The 13,361-nt window shown below is 44.5% G+C and overlaps 1 long non-coding RNA gene across 2 annotated transcripts; it reads left to right on the plus strand.

Annotated features, from left to right (window-relative positions):
• Nucleotides 1-5,047: 5,047 nt before the first annotated feature.
• Nucleotides 5,048-13,361, plus strand: LOC141080709 (uncharacterized). 2 transcript variants are annotated; one of them, XR_012229023.1, is made up of 4 exons: nucleotides 5,048-5,170; nucleotides 7,619-7,867; nucleotides 10,907-11,246; nucleotides 11,356-13,360. It is a non-coding gene; the product is annotated as an uncharacterized lncRNA (long non-coding RNA). The 2 variants fall into 2 exon arrangements; XR_012229017.1 differs by having other exon boundaries at nucleotides 10,907-13,361.

Here is a 13,361-nt window from a genome sequence, read left to right on the forward strand (position 1 = left end):
GTAGAGCTGGTCGTGCAGCGGTTTGGTGGATCGGTGGTTACTGCAAGTTGTAGGCTTGTCGAAAGAGGTAGGTCTTCAAGTTCTTTTTGAAGGTTTCCATGGTAGGAGAGAGTCTGATATGTTGTGGTAGAGAGTTCCAGAATAGAGGGGATGCACGGGAGAAATCTTGTATGCGATTGTGGGAAGAGGAGATAAGAGGGGAGTAAAGAAGGAGATCTTGTGAGGATCGGAGGTTTCGTGCAGGTAAGTACTGGGAGACTAGGTCACAGATGTACGGAGGACTCAGGTTGTGGATGGCTTTGTATGTCATGGTTAGGGTTTTGAACTGGAGTCTTTGGGTAATGGGGAGCCAGTGCAGGGATTGACAGGGGGGAGAGGCCGGGGAATAGCGGGGGGACAGGTGGATTAGTCGGGCAGCAGAGTTAAGAATAGATTGGAGGGGTGCGAGAGTGTTAGAGGGGAGGCCACAGAGCAGGAGGTTGCAGTAGTCGAGGTGGGAGATGATGAGGGCATGGACTAGGGTTTTTGCAGATTCTTGGTTAAGGAATGTACAGATCCGTGAAATATTTTTGAGTTGAAGTCGGCAGGAAGCGGAAAGGGCTTGGATATGTGGTTTGAAGGAGAGATCTTGTTCAGGAGTCCCTGTTACCTCCCCATCAATGGGACTGGATACATCTACAGACATGACAGGAGACCTTAGGTCCGGTTCAACATGTTCAGCTTTACTGTGCAATTCGAAGACATGCATTTGCAGACACAGAGTGAGACAGAATCCCTTCTGGATGATGTTACCTTTGCCCAGTGTACTTTAAGCTCTTGACTCCATTCTGCCTGACCTGCCCCTGCTTCAACAACTAGTGTTGGTACCAGAGACCTTCTATCCAGCATAACTGCTTCCCTGAGGCCCACCATCCTTCCCTCTCACTGAGACCCGGCCAACATCTTCCTAAGAGGAGAGACAGAGAGATGACACGCAATGCCTCTTTCAGGCCCTAGGTCCAAGACTGCCCCAACATCCTCACATAGCTTAAGATGTGACATCATACTGTTTGGAGACTTGCACTCACAGGACCTTTTCGCCTCTTCTGCATTCACATCCTTGAAGCCTGTAGAGTGCTGTCACTATCTAGCACTTCCTTAGAACTCCACTCACACACTTGACTCTGAATTTGACTCTCTTCTAAACTCCACTGACTAAGGCTATGTTCACATTAGCATTTGGGAGCTTTGCAGACGGCTGCGTACCTCCTCCGTTAAGCTCCGCCTACTTCTGCAAACTTCTTCATGCCTCCTGCGTACCTATCTTTAACATTGGGTATGCATGACATGCGGATATATATGGATGCGTTATTTTGACGCGCCCGACAAGTTGCGTTTTGTGCGGACAGCGGGTGCGGCAAAGCAACGCATCCACATACATCCACATGTCCTGCGTACCCAACTTTAAAGATAGGTATGCAGGACGCATGCAGAAGTACGCGGAGATTAACGGAGGAAGTATGCAACCCTTCGCAAAGCCCTCGAACACTAATGAGAACCAGCCCTAAAGCAGGGCATGCTTGCTTTAATAACTGATCTAACCCCTCCTAGTGTATGAGCTAATCCCAAGTTGTTAATTATATACTACCCTGAGAGATGCACACTATATCCCTATGTTTTGTAATGGTTCTCCTAGTGGACAGACCTCGCCAATCCCCGGGAATGGCCTTGAGGCAGAGCCTCCAGGAGAACCAAGATACAAACCAGCCATAAGGATAAAATGCAAAACTCTTTATCAAACACATATAACCATAAAATATTCATATAAAATACTATTCATAATAACCCTTTTCTTGACCTAACGTCTTCTTCTACCCCCTACAGCAACACAAATGATGGTTCCACTAAGTGAAAACCAAGTGGGTTTGTGTTAGGAGTCAGATTTCTTCCTCTCCTATGATGAAATCTAGACCCTTACATTCTGCAGTCTCCTGCGCTTCATCTGCTGCAGAGGAGATTGCAGAGGAGAGTGCCTTGCGGCAACTCTCTCCAAAGGCTAAGTCCTTTGTTCCCTCAACTGAGCATGCTCATGGGATGAATTCCCATTGGAGTTCAGAAGTCAGGTGCTCAGGTCCTGTGTCGAATCCTATTGGCTCCTCCTGGAGCCTTGGAGATTTCCGGAAGGTCCCGTTTGGTATAAAAAGCGAGCATGGCTGTTCCGCCATGGGCTAGTATTTTTCATACTTGCTGCTGTATGTATGGTGATGGATGCTTGGACTGTGACTGACTTATTAAGAAACCCCTTCCCTCTGATAATACGATTGTGTGAGTGTTTGGGTTCAGCCAGTAGCAGTGCTAGTGCCAGCGCGCCTTAGCTCCATCTTGCTCAGCAGCTTAGCATCTGCATTGCACCAGCGTTAATGCAGCGCCTTGCCAGTGGCTCAGTTCTTGCCGCGCTGCAGTTGCAGCTTAACTCTGCGTCCGCAGTTGCGACGCCACGCACCTCATTTTACGGTAGGTCTAGACGGAGTAGTCCTGCTGTCTAAAACTACTCCTGTGACCCTTAATACCGTGTCTGCGTTGCTGAAAGTCTGTGACCCTGAACAGACTCAGCGTTTAGTTTATGCTTTGTTCCTGCAGCTCTTTGAGCATAACAGAGCTTGCTTCAGTGCACTGGGTGGAGTTAAAACCCTGTGCACATTACCGCCATAGTGCTCTGCCTCTTTTAGCAGTGGTTTCTCCATCCACCGCACGGTGGACCCCGAGTGGCGAAGGCACTTTATTTATTTTTATTTAGTGTCTTTCGCCACTCCTAACACAACACTAGCGCCAGGGTCTGGCTAGAGATGGCAGAACAGCAGGAACTTCTGCAGTGTGTACATCAGCTCATGACTCGCTTGGTTACCCTTGAGAGGTCCCTCGCTGCTGCGCAAGCCTCAGACTCTGCTGTTCAGGCACTCACAGATGCGGTAGGGCGTATGTCCATGTCTTCCCTTGCGCTGACAGTTACCCGCCTCCCATTGCCCGATAAATTCTCTGGGGATGGTGCCTCCTGCAGGGGTTTCATCAGCCAGTGCTCAATACACCTGGAGCTGCTGGCTGCGCAATTCCCTACAGAGCGGGCTAAGGTGGCCTTTATTATCTACTGTCGGGCAAGGCCTTGGAATGGGCTACACCTTTATGGGAACGTGGTGACCTCGAGATTCGGACCGCTGACAACTTGCTAACAGCCAACAAGCAAGTATTTCTCGGTCCTCGGGTCACGCATGATACGTCTCTGCAACTACTCGCCCTTACTCAGGGGTCACTCTCGGTTAGCCAGTATGCCGTCCATTTTCGGACACTGGCGTCCGAGTTGGAATGGTCCAACAAAGCCCTCATCCCCGTTTTTTGGCGAGGTCTAGCAGAGCACGTGAAGGATTCTCTCTCCACTAGAGAGATCCCCACCAGCTTGGAGGAGTTAATTTCTGTCTCCTCACGTATCGACCTCCGTTTTTCAGAGCGCGGTATGGAGCGGGCTCACTCCAAGCGAAGAGCTGTTTCGGCTTCTAAATTTTTTGAACCTCTTGAGCTGTCTGAGCCAGAAGTTCTACCCCCTGAGCCCATGGAGGTGTCTCGTACCAATCTTAATACAGACTCAGATCAGGAATCCATTTGCGGTTGTCACCATGTATGTGCGATTTCTCCAGAAGCCAGCTCCCCGCAATGGTCAGAGTCTGAACCAGTCATCAAGACCTTTGTCCCTCCTCATCTTAGGGCTCAGGTTCTCGCATGGGCGCATGCGTCCAATGCGCCTCACCATCGGGGCTACATGCAAATCTCGAAGCTTTTGGCTGGAGCGTATTGGTGGCCCCATAGAGCTCAGGACTTTAAAAAATTTATCCAGGCTTGCACCTCATGTGCTCAGGACAGCCTTCCTAGGCAGAGAGTGGTGACAGTCACTGATTCGTGGCGGCGTTCTGTTATCTCGCCTGCTCCTGCCATCTCTCAGGTGTCTCTTCTGAAACCTGGTGACTTTACTTCCTCTGATGCCTTCCAGGTCTCTCAGTTTACTGTAACACCTTCCAGGACACTAAGCTCGCCTTCGGTCGAGTTTGAGGCCTATGCCACCATAGGGTCCAGGTTGTTAGTCCGGAAGGCTCAGGGAGGAGGAGGCCCTAGGAAGGGGGGTAATGTTAGGAGTCAGATTTCTTCCTCTCCTATAATGAAATCTAGACACTTACATTCTGCAGTCTCCTGCACTTCATCTGCTGCAGAGGAGATTGAAGAGGAGACTGCCTTGCGGCAACTCTCTCCAGAGGCTAAGTCCTTTGTTCCCTCAACTGAGCATGCTTATGGGATGAACTCCCATTGGAGTTCGGGAGTCAGGTTCTCAGTTCCTGTGTTGTATCCTATTGGCTCCTCCTGGAGCCCTGGAGATTTCCGGAAGGTCCCGTTTGGTATAAAAAGCGCGCATGGCTGTTCCGCCATGCGCTAGTATTTTTCATACTTGCTGCTGTATGTATGGTGATGGATGCTTGGACTGGTGACTGACTTATTAAGACACCCCTTCCCTCTGATAATACGATTGTGTGAGTGTTTGGGTTCAGCCAGTAGCAGCGCTAGCGCCAGCGCGCCTTAGCTCCATCTTGCTCAGCAGCTTAGCGTCTTCATTGCGCCAGCGTTAATGCAGCGGCTCAGTTCTTGCCGCGCTGCAGTTGCAGCTTAACTCTGCGTCCGCAGTTGCGACGCCACGCACCTCATTTTACGGTAGGTCTAGACGGAGTAGTCCTGCTGTCTAAGGCTACTCCTGTGACCCTTAATACCGTGTCTGCATCGCTGAAAGTCTGTGACCCTGAACAGACTCGGCGTTTAGTTTATGCTTTGTTCCTGCAGCTCTGTGAGCATAACAGAGCTTGCTTCAGTGCACTGGGTGGAGTTAAAACCCTGTGCACATTACCGCCATAGTGCTCTGCCTCTTTTAGCAGCGGTTTTTCCATCCACCGCATGGTGGACCCCGAGTAGCGAAGGCACTTTATTTATTTTTATTTAGTGTCTTCCGCCACTCCTAACAGTTTGCATGTCGTTGCAGAATGCTGTTGTAACCCATCCTAGGACATGTACCTTGGCATAAATCACCAACATCGTTGCCAGCAAAATGCTATCACATGATGACACCTCATCTCTATGCTTCACGGTGCACACAACACAGGTAAAAGCTATCCGCTCATCTTTTCTCTTCATCACAAAGACACGTTGGTACAAATATTCTGAAATTTTTACTCATCAGGTCACAGTACAGATATCCACTGATTTGATGTCCAGTTTTCAGTTGCTTGGCCTAAACAAGTCACTTTTTCTTGTTTGCAGTCCTCAGTAGTGACTTCTTACAATCTCTTCTGGACAGTTTTTGTTGAATGTGTCTGCTACTTTATGTCTGTGCATCATTTATGAAGGTTGTTATGTAATACTAGATGTGGCCCGATTCTACCGCATCCGGTATTCTAGAGTGTCTCTCTCCCCCCCCGCCCCGCAGATGGGGTCCACTCTCCTGCCAGTTGGAGACCCCTTTAATTCCATGTGTGCTGTTCTTCTCGGGGAGGGTTGTCTCCAGTCACAGCCTTGGCTCTCCGCCATTACAGCAGTAGTGATTCACATACACTGCATGTACCTTCCTGCACACAGCAGCCACATCCAGGCCGTGCTCACATGAAGCCGCACTGCTGTGGTGTTGCTCTGTCCCTATCCGGTCTATGACCCTCCAGCGCTGCTCTGGCCCGGAGTCCACCTAGCTGTATGTAAAAACAAAAAATTAAAATAAAAAAAATTATATACTCACCTTCCGACGGCCCCCGATCTCCACTCCACGCTCCCAGCATCTTCCACTCCCAGGAATGCTTAGCGCGAAAGACCGGAGATGACATCACTCTTGCGAGAGCGTGACGTCATCGGCTGTGTTTTGCGCAAAGCATTACTGGGAACGGAAGATGCCGGGCACGTGGTGAGAGGAGGGAAAGAGTACGGGGGCCGTCGGAAGGTGAGAATATGACTATTTTTTATTTTAATTCTATTTTTTACAGGTTTATGGTACCTGAGTCTCCTCTCCTCCTGACCCTGGGTACCAGCTAGCGCCGGTCATCTCCCGGCTGCTTCGCAGCTGACGTCTCTGCGGCCGGAGATGACCGGTGGCAGAGCGGTGGCGTGTGTCCTTCGAATTCCGAACTGCGCCTGCGCACTACGGGATTTTCATTACAGCCAGACAGAAAAAGATGATTATATAGAAGATGCTGGCATTTTATGGTTTCTGAGGCTGATCACTCTGATGAAAGTATCCTCTGCAGCTGAGGTAATTATTGGTCTTCCTTCAATGTTACGGCTCTTATCAGATCCAGCTTCATTAAAGAAATGGACAACTTTCATGACTGCACTGCATTTTCCAGATTGACTGACCTTCCTGTCTGAAAGAAAAAATGGGTTGATGGGTAGTCATTTCACTTTGCTTTTTTCAGTGTTTGCTGCCATAGTGTAGCTTAGAACAGTTGTGGAATAGGGTTCCATCAGTATTGTATGGAACTGCATATTAATACTGAAAACCACATCCGATGGTTGCAATTACTTTCCGTAGACCAGTGATTCCAGAAATTAACTCATGATGAGGCATATCTAATATTTTGAAGCTATTTTAGGTGACTACCTGATGAAGCAACTTGAGAGAATGCCAAGGTTAGGTAAACTTGCCATCAGGGTAAAATGGGGGGGTACTCTGAGGACTGGTTTAACACATATTCTAATTTTTTTTCAAACATGTTTCCTTTCTCCTTGTGACCTTATGTGTTTCTTTGTGGTTTTGCTTCCTTCAGTCTAAATATACATTGTGCGCAGCACATTCCAATATGAATAAGGAAAATTATGGCATAAACAGGTGCATCCAAACTTTTGACTATGTGGAATTATCACAGAGAATACAATAACTGTGCTATATGACACTTAAGAAAATCTGTATAGGAGAAAAGTTGTCATGAGAGTAGAGATGAGCGAATATGTTCGGGTCCCTGCTTATTCAACAGGCTATAGCGTTTGCCAAATAAGCTATAGCGGGAATGTGGATACATGGAGCATTCCCGATAATCAGCTGTTTGGTGCCGCAGCTGCATGTGTTGCTGCTGTGTGACAGTCACAGCACATGCATGGAGAGCCTGCCGAAGAAGCAGGGACCTGAACATATTCGCCCTTCTCTAGTCATAAGTTTTGTACACCTTCCAATTTGGACAAAGCGGTGATCTGACCCGCATAGACTGCATATAGGATATAGCAGAAAACGATTTCTATGCCTCTGTGTGAGATTTGAATCCTCCATTTGTCCCATATTCCATCAGATGCCAACTAATAACCCTAATATGGTATTATATCATATTATATCATATTGGTTCCAAATCTGTGTGAATTTTGCATATAATCAGTGGCGGATCTTATTAGGGGCAGATGGGGCGGTCGCCCCGGGCCCAAAGTTTTTTGGGGGCCCAGGGGCCAATCCGGAGCCGCCGCCACCGCAGCACAATTTTGGCTTCCCCCAATAGTCGCGTGTCGCGGCAATTGTCGGCGGCTGCGCTGCGCTGAATGGCTGGCTCAGTCACCTGATCCTCCTCCCCTCTCTCCGCAGCGTCCGCGCTCATTCCGGCCAGCAACTGGCATCACGTGGCTGCATCAGAGTGACGCTGGCCACTCACACTCTGGCAGCGGCTCCTCTGTTCCCTCCCCTTCGTTGGTGTCCATAGATACAGCGGGGCCCGGCAACTGACAGCCCAGCCGACGCCGTGTATCACAGGAGGAAGAAGAACTCTCTGGTGCCTGGTGGACAGTGTTGCAGCAGCAGCAGCACTGCCTGTTCCTCACCTCTCCGAACTTGGTGGTAAGTCGCAGCAGGGTGGGGTGGAGGTATGTCATGACTGACTCATGTGGATGTGGGGAAAAACACTCTTTGTTATACATGTATTTTAGCCCTATGTTGATTGCTCATTAAATATTAAAATATTCAGGATTGAGAGTCCTCAGTAGTTGATACCTTTTAATGGCTAACTGAAAAGATGGTAACACATTGCAAGCTTTCGAGACTCCTCAGGTCTCTTCATCAGGCTAGACTAATACAAAATCTGAAGTCACATATTTATGCACAATACAGCACAGAAAAAATGCAATAGATAAGACAAGTGACGTGAAGCAGAAAAAGGTATCAACTACTGAGGACTCTCAATCCTGAATATTTTTCTATCCACTGGCTAACACGGTACAAAGATATACATCTTTCCTGCATTAAATATTATAAACTGAATGTACATTTCCTGCCTATTGATGATTACCCTCTAAGAGTACACCACATAACATCTGGGCCTCCGTCCTTGATGGCCGGCACACGTGTTTTAGCCCTTAGTTGCCTACCACATCTTTCTCTCACCTACTTTATGTGGATGTGGGGGGCATGGGGGGGTGGACATGGGGGGGTGGGCAAGGGGGGCCTTGGTCAAGAGGGGTGCCGGGTGCCCAGACTTTAGGAACAGCCTCGGACCAGTGAGCAGTGCACTGCACGCATTATGTAATGTAACCCATTCAGGTCCTCACATCACGTCCCATATGGCAAGGTTCACGTTAGGCGATTTTGTGGGTATTGGCCGTAGGCCTACAGCTTATGTGCAACGTCTTTTTAGGCCATGTCCACACGTGGCGGAATGGTGGCGGGTTTTCCGTACGGACCCGCAGCAAACCAAGTGCTGCGGTCCGTACGGCTGTCAATTCCCACACGGGGACCGCAGCACTCAGCTAGCTGTATTTATGCATGATGGTTTCAAACTGCACAGGTGAGAGATCCTTTTCAAAACTTAAACGAATTAAAAATGAGTTGAGGAGTCAAATGGGACAAGACAGACTCAATCATCTCTCTTTAATGAGCATTGAACAAGAGCTTTTGAAGAGTCTAGACCTCTCAGAAATCATCAACGACTTTAGCACCAAAAAATCTCGCCGAAAAAGTCTGTGAGCAGTTTATGATCTTCAGAGTCAAAAAAAATCCGAGTTTCTAGTCCATTAATAAATTGTTGCCTGTGCTCATTGCACTTTTCCTGTTAGGCCGGGGTCACACTAACCGACGCAAAATATGGTCAGTATTTTACATGCGTAATACGGATGAATGGCCCCTAAACAGTGCTCCGTATGTCATCCGTAATCAAGGTGTGGTCGCGTATTTTGCACATGTAAGCATCCGTATGTAATCCGTATGGCATCCATATGGCGAGATTTTCTCGCAGGCTTGCAAAATGGACATATATTGGAGCCCTATGACAGGGTTTCTAACAGAAACCAAAGAATAGATATAGACACATAGAATGCATATATATATATGTGTATTCTATGTGTCTATATCTATTCATTCGTTTCTTTATTAAAACTGTCAGTGTGAGTTTACTGTATAGCACACTGAATTGCCGGCTTTGCTAAAAGACACCTGGTCATGTGTGGACATGTGTGGTCCGTGTGTAATCCGTATTTTTTACGCACCCATAGACTTGCATTGGCGTACTACGGGTGTAGTACGCTGACAATCGCAGCAAGCTGAGATTGGCATGGACCGTAGAATATGGATGAGAAATATACGGCTGGTGTGAGGGACCCCATAGAGAATCATTGGTCCGTGTCTAATGCGTGCTTTTCGCGCCTCTCACTCGGCCGTATTCCTTGCCAGTGTGACCCCGGCCTTAGGCTACCACCCACACAGATATACATCTGTATAGATAAATAATTATGTTGAATTATTGTTTAATATTATGTTTACATGTTCTTATTTGCACTTATATGTGGTACGGTGAATGTAGCCTTATGTTTACCTTGTATGAAGAAATACAGGCCAGTATATACCACATTATATATTTTGACTGTTGATTTTGAGGAATATTTAATATTATTTATATTGTTTGACCATACAATACAATTTCTTGTGAGAAAAAAGTAATTTTTCTTTGTTTTTATGGTCTAATAAATGTTACAATTTGTATACCTAAAAATCAGCATATGCAGTGTTTTTGTGAGAAGAGCCACAAAATTTTGACAGAAAATGTTTTCCTGGGAAGGGGGGTATTGGGGCCCAGGTTTTATGAACAGCCCCGGGCCCATGGTCCACTTAATCCGCCACTGCATATAATGTAAATATATATAGATCTAGAATCAGAAATTCCATTAATTGTAACCGAGTGCATGTGCATGGGTGTGCATGAGCATGTGTAAATTATATTTTCTTTGCTGCACAAATTGAAACATTTCCATTAATTCCCAGCCGCGTAAATGTATTTTTATCATGTCTAGCTATACCTTTCTCTTAAATGTAAGTGGAAATGCTCAAGACTCAACTGGATTAACCCAGCCCTCTTACCTATACTGCTGCCAGGTATTTAAACACTGCCAGCCACTGGAGTCATGCTGATACAATCTTTTTACTGCTCTGGAGACATTTCAGCCACACTATTTAAAGGATTTCAGTAGGGGATGGTTGAGCGCATACATACAATGAGAGCTTCCCTACCTCACAGCAAAAATAAATTCTTTAATAGTACTAGTGCTACAGAAGGGAAAATAAAGAATAAGCAATCAATCAAAATGCAGTCACAATTTGTGAAAAAAAATTTTTGTAAGTTGTTTTAGTCAGTTACTTTGCTCAAAACGTGTATTTATTTGTGAATTATTAGAAAAAAGATCACACTTTTAATGTGGACAATTTGTGCTTTTATTTTGTTCTGCTGTTTCCCAAAATATACTTTTTTAATTGCTTTTGTTTAATCCAGCATAAAGTTCCAGCAATATGGGCTTTTTTTAATCTAGTTTCAACGTATTTATTTTATTTATGCCTATGTTATTTATGTCTTATTTTACTTTTATTTATTTCTATGTTATTTACTTTACTAAGAGGGTGTGACTCACGGAGTAATAAAGAAAATACGCTAACCAAACAACAGTGAAACACAGGGGAGGTATAGGAAGCTGAAACCAAATAGGAGAGGATGAGGATGAACACAAACAAACTCCACGTAACAATCTTCTGAACAACTCTTGAAATGCAAACTCCAAGAACGAACTTCACCACCAACTCCTAAACAGAAAAGTCAGCGAAATTGATCTGATTCCACCTAACATCAGAGGTATTAAGATCAGCAATCTACTTGCAAAACTTGAGCCAAGGTGGATCTGGACACTTAAGAATGTACACACCTCAGCTTCAACGAGAACCTTTGGTTTGTTTACTTTCTGTAAGCCTCTTATGTCCATCAAACCCATCCAATATTTATATATACATATATGTAATTTTTGTATTATTTGATTTTAATGTCTTAATTTTATACTTACCATTGTTTTTAGTTTCACCATTTGTGATATTGGCCTACATGGCTTCTGGGGAGTCTGTCCGATCGAACCACATTGATGTCCAAGCGTGATGTGTTCCAGAGATTGGTTATGCGGCGACGTCAATCATGCAGATTGCTTCCTATGTGCCATCTATCAATATCTATGTAGTATTTTTCCTCCCCCCACTCCCTTCCCTTTATCTGTGGTTCAACGTTTTTTTCTGTATATCACACTCACACCAATTTATGCAGTCATCACATTATACAATTTACACACTTACCACATTACACACATTTGTTTGTATTTCTACCCATTTATTCCTCGTGATATATCTTATAGATTGATATGTGTAATTGTTATCCATTTGATAACCATCGATATAGTAATTCCCCCCCCCCTTTCCCCATATTCACATTCACATCATGTTTAACCTTAGTGACCGGGCCAATTTTTTAAATTCTGACCATTGTCACTTTATATGGTGATAACTCTGGAACGTTTCAACAAGTCCCATTGATTTTGAGATTGTTTTTTCATGGCACATTATAATTTATTAAGTTTTGTGTTTATTTATAAAAAATGTCAGAAACTTGTCAAAAATGTAAAAAAAATTGCAATTTTCAAACTTTGAATGATTATCCCTTTAATCCAGATAGTCATTCCACACAAAATCATTAATAAATAACATTTACCACATGTCTGCCTTACATCAGCACCATTTTTAAAACGCTAATTTATTTTGTTAGCCTTTTAGGAGGTTTAACAAAGTAGCAGCAAATTTTCATTTTTCCAAGGAAATTTACAAAATTTATTTTTTTGAGGGACCTATCAATGTTTTAAGTGAATTTTTGGGTGCTATATATTGGGAAACCCCAAACATGATACCATTTTAAATAACGGCACCCCCTGACACATTGAAAACTGCTGTCATGTAGTTTATTAACCCTTGAGGTGATTTTCAGGAATTAATGCAAAGTGGTATAGCAGGAATGAAAAAGTGTTTTTTACCACCTAAATGTCGATAGCTTCTGAACTGACCTCTATAGCCGGGAGACTCAAAGTCCGCTGTTTGGCCATGAAATGCTATGGCAAACATCAGGACCACACAATCATGATCTCTGTGTGTCAATTAAATTAAAGCAGAAGCCCCCACAATCTATTAACCATTTATTTGATGTAGTCACTTTTGACAGCAGCAACTAAGGGGTTAAACAGATATGAACAGTGTCAACACTGATCGTTTGTGATACAGCAAGTTGTCACCTGTATGGGGATGCTACTCTCTTATATCTGAGGTCAGTTAAAAGATGTATTGGCTGTCATTAAGGGGTTAATCACACTAATATTTCTCTAACTATTGTTATCTTTCATCCCCTTTATATATTTCTACACACTTCTGTGTTGTTCTATTCATCCAGCAATCCACCACCATTACTTCACTGTTTAATTCTTTGCATATCATCTCCACATTTACACTGGTCATTCACCCTTTCCCTCCTTTTTTGCCTTACTTACTATTCATTTACTTGCATACCAGTATACTCGATTTTTCACCTTGGCATTTACTTATTTATTATTATTTTTTACCACCCATTCCATCATTCACACACCCCCTTTTGTTCATTTTTGTAATCATCATACTGTTTGTTATCCTTTATAATCCATGGATACCGCTATATTTTCCTCTCCTCCACCCTGCCTTTTACTATGCCACCTCTGGTCCAGACATCTCGGTATCCACCTGGATTTACCAAATGGCTGCAATGAAACAAAAAGTGAAAAATTTAAAGGAGTCTGAATACTTTCCGCACCAACTGTACATTTACATATCTCATACTAGTTGATATATCCCTTACAGGTGCTCAGTATCCCTGATATGCATGACCTAGTTTTTGCATTATTTATTGTATTATATTCTTACATATTGTCACTTTTTACCCTCAGTCCATCATTTTTGATCCATCAACTGTCTCACATGCTATACTTTATTGTATTCATTTTTCTTTCTTCTTTTTGTG

The sequence above is a fragment of the Dendrobates tinctorius genome, unplaced genomic scaffold, assembly GCF_039654945.1.
Source record: "Dendrobates tinctorius isolate UK_male_01 unplaced genomic scaffold, ASM3965494v1 ptg000004l, whole genome shotgun sequence".
Classification (NCBI taxonomy): Eukaryota; Metazoa; Chordata; class Amphibia; order Anura; family Dendrobatidae; genus Dendrobates; species Dendrobates tinctorius.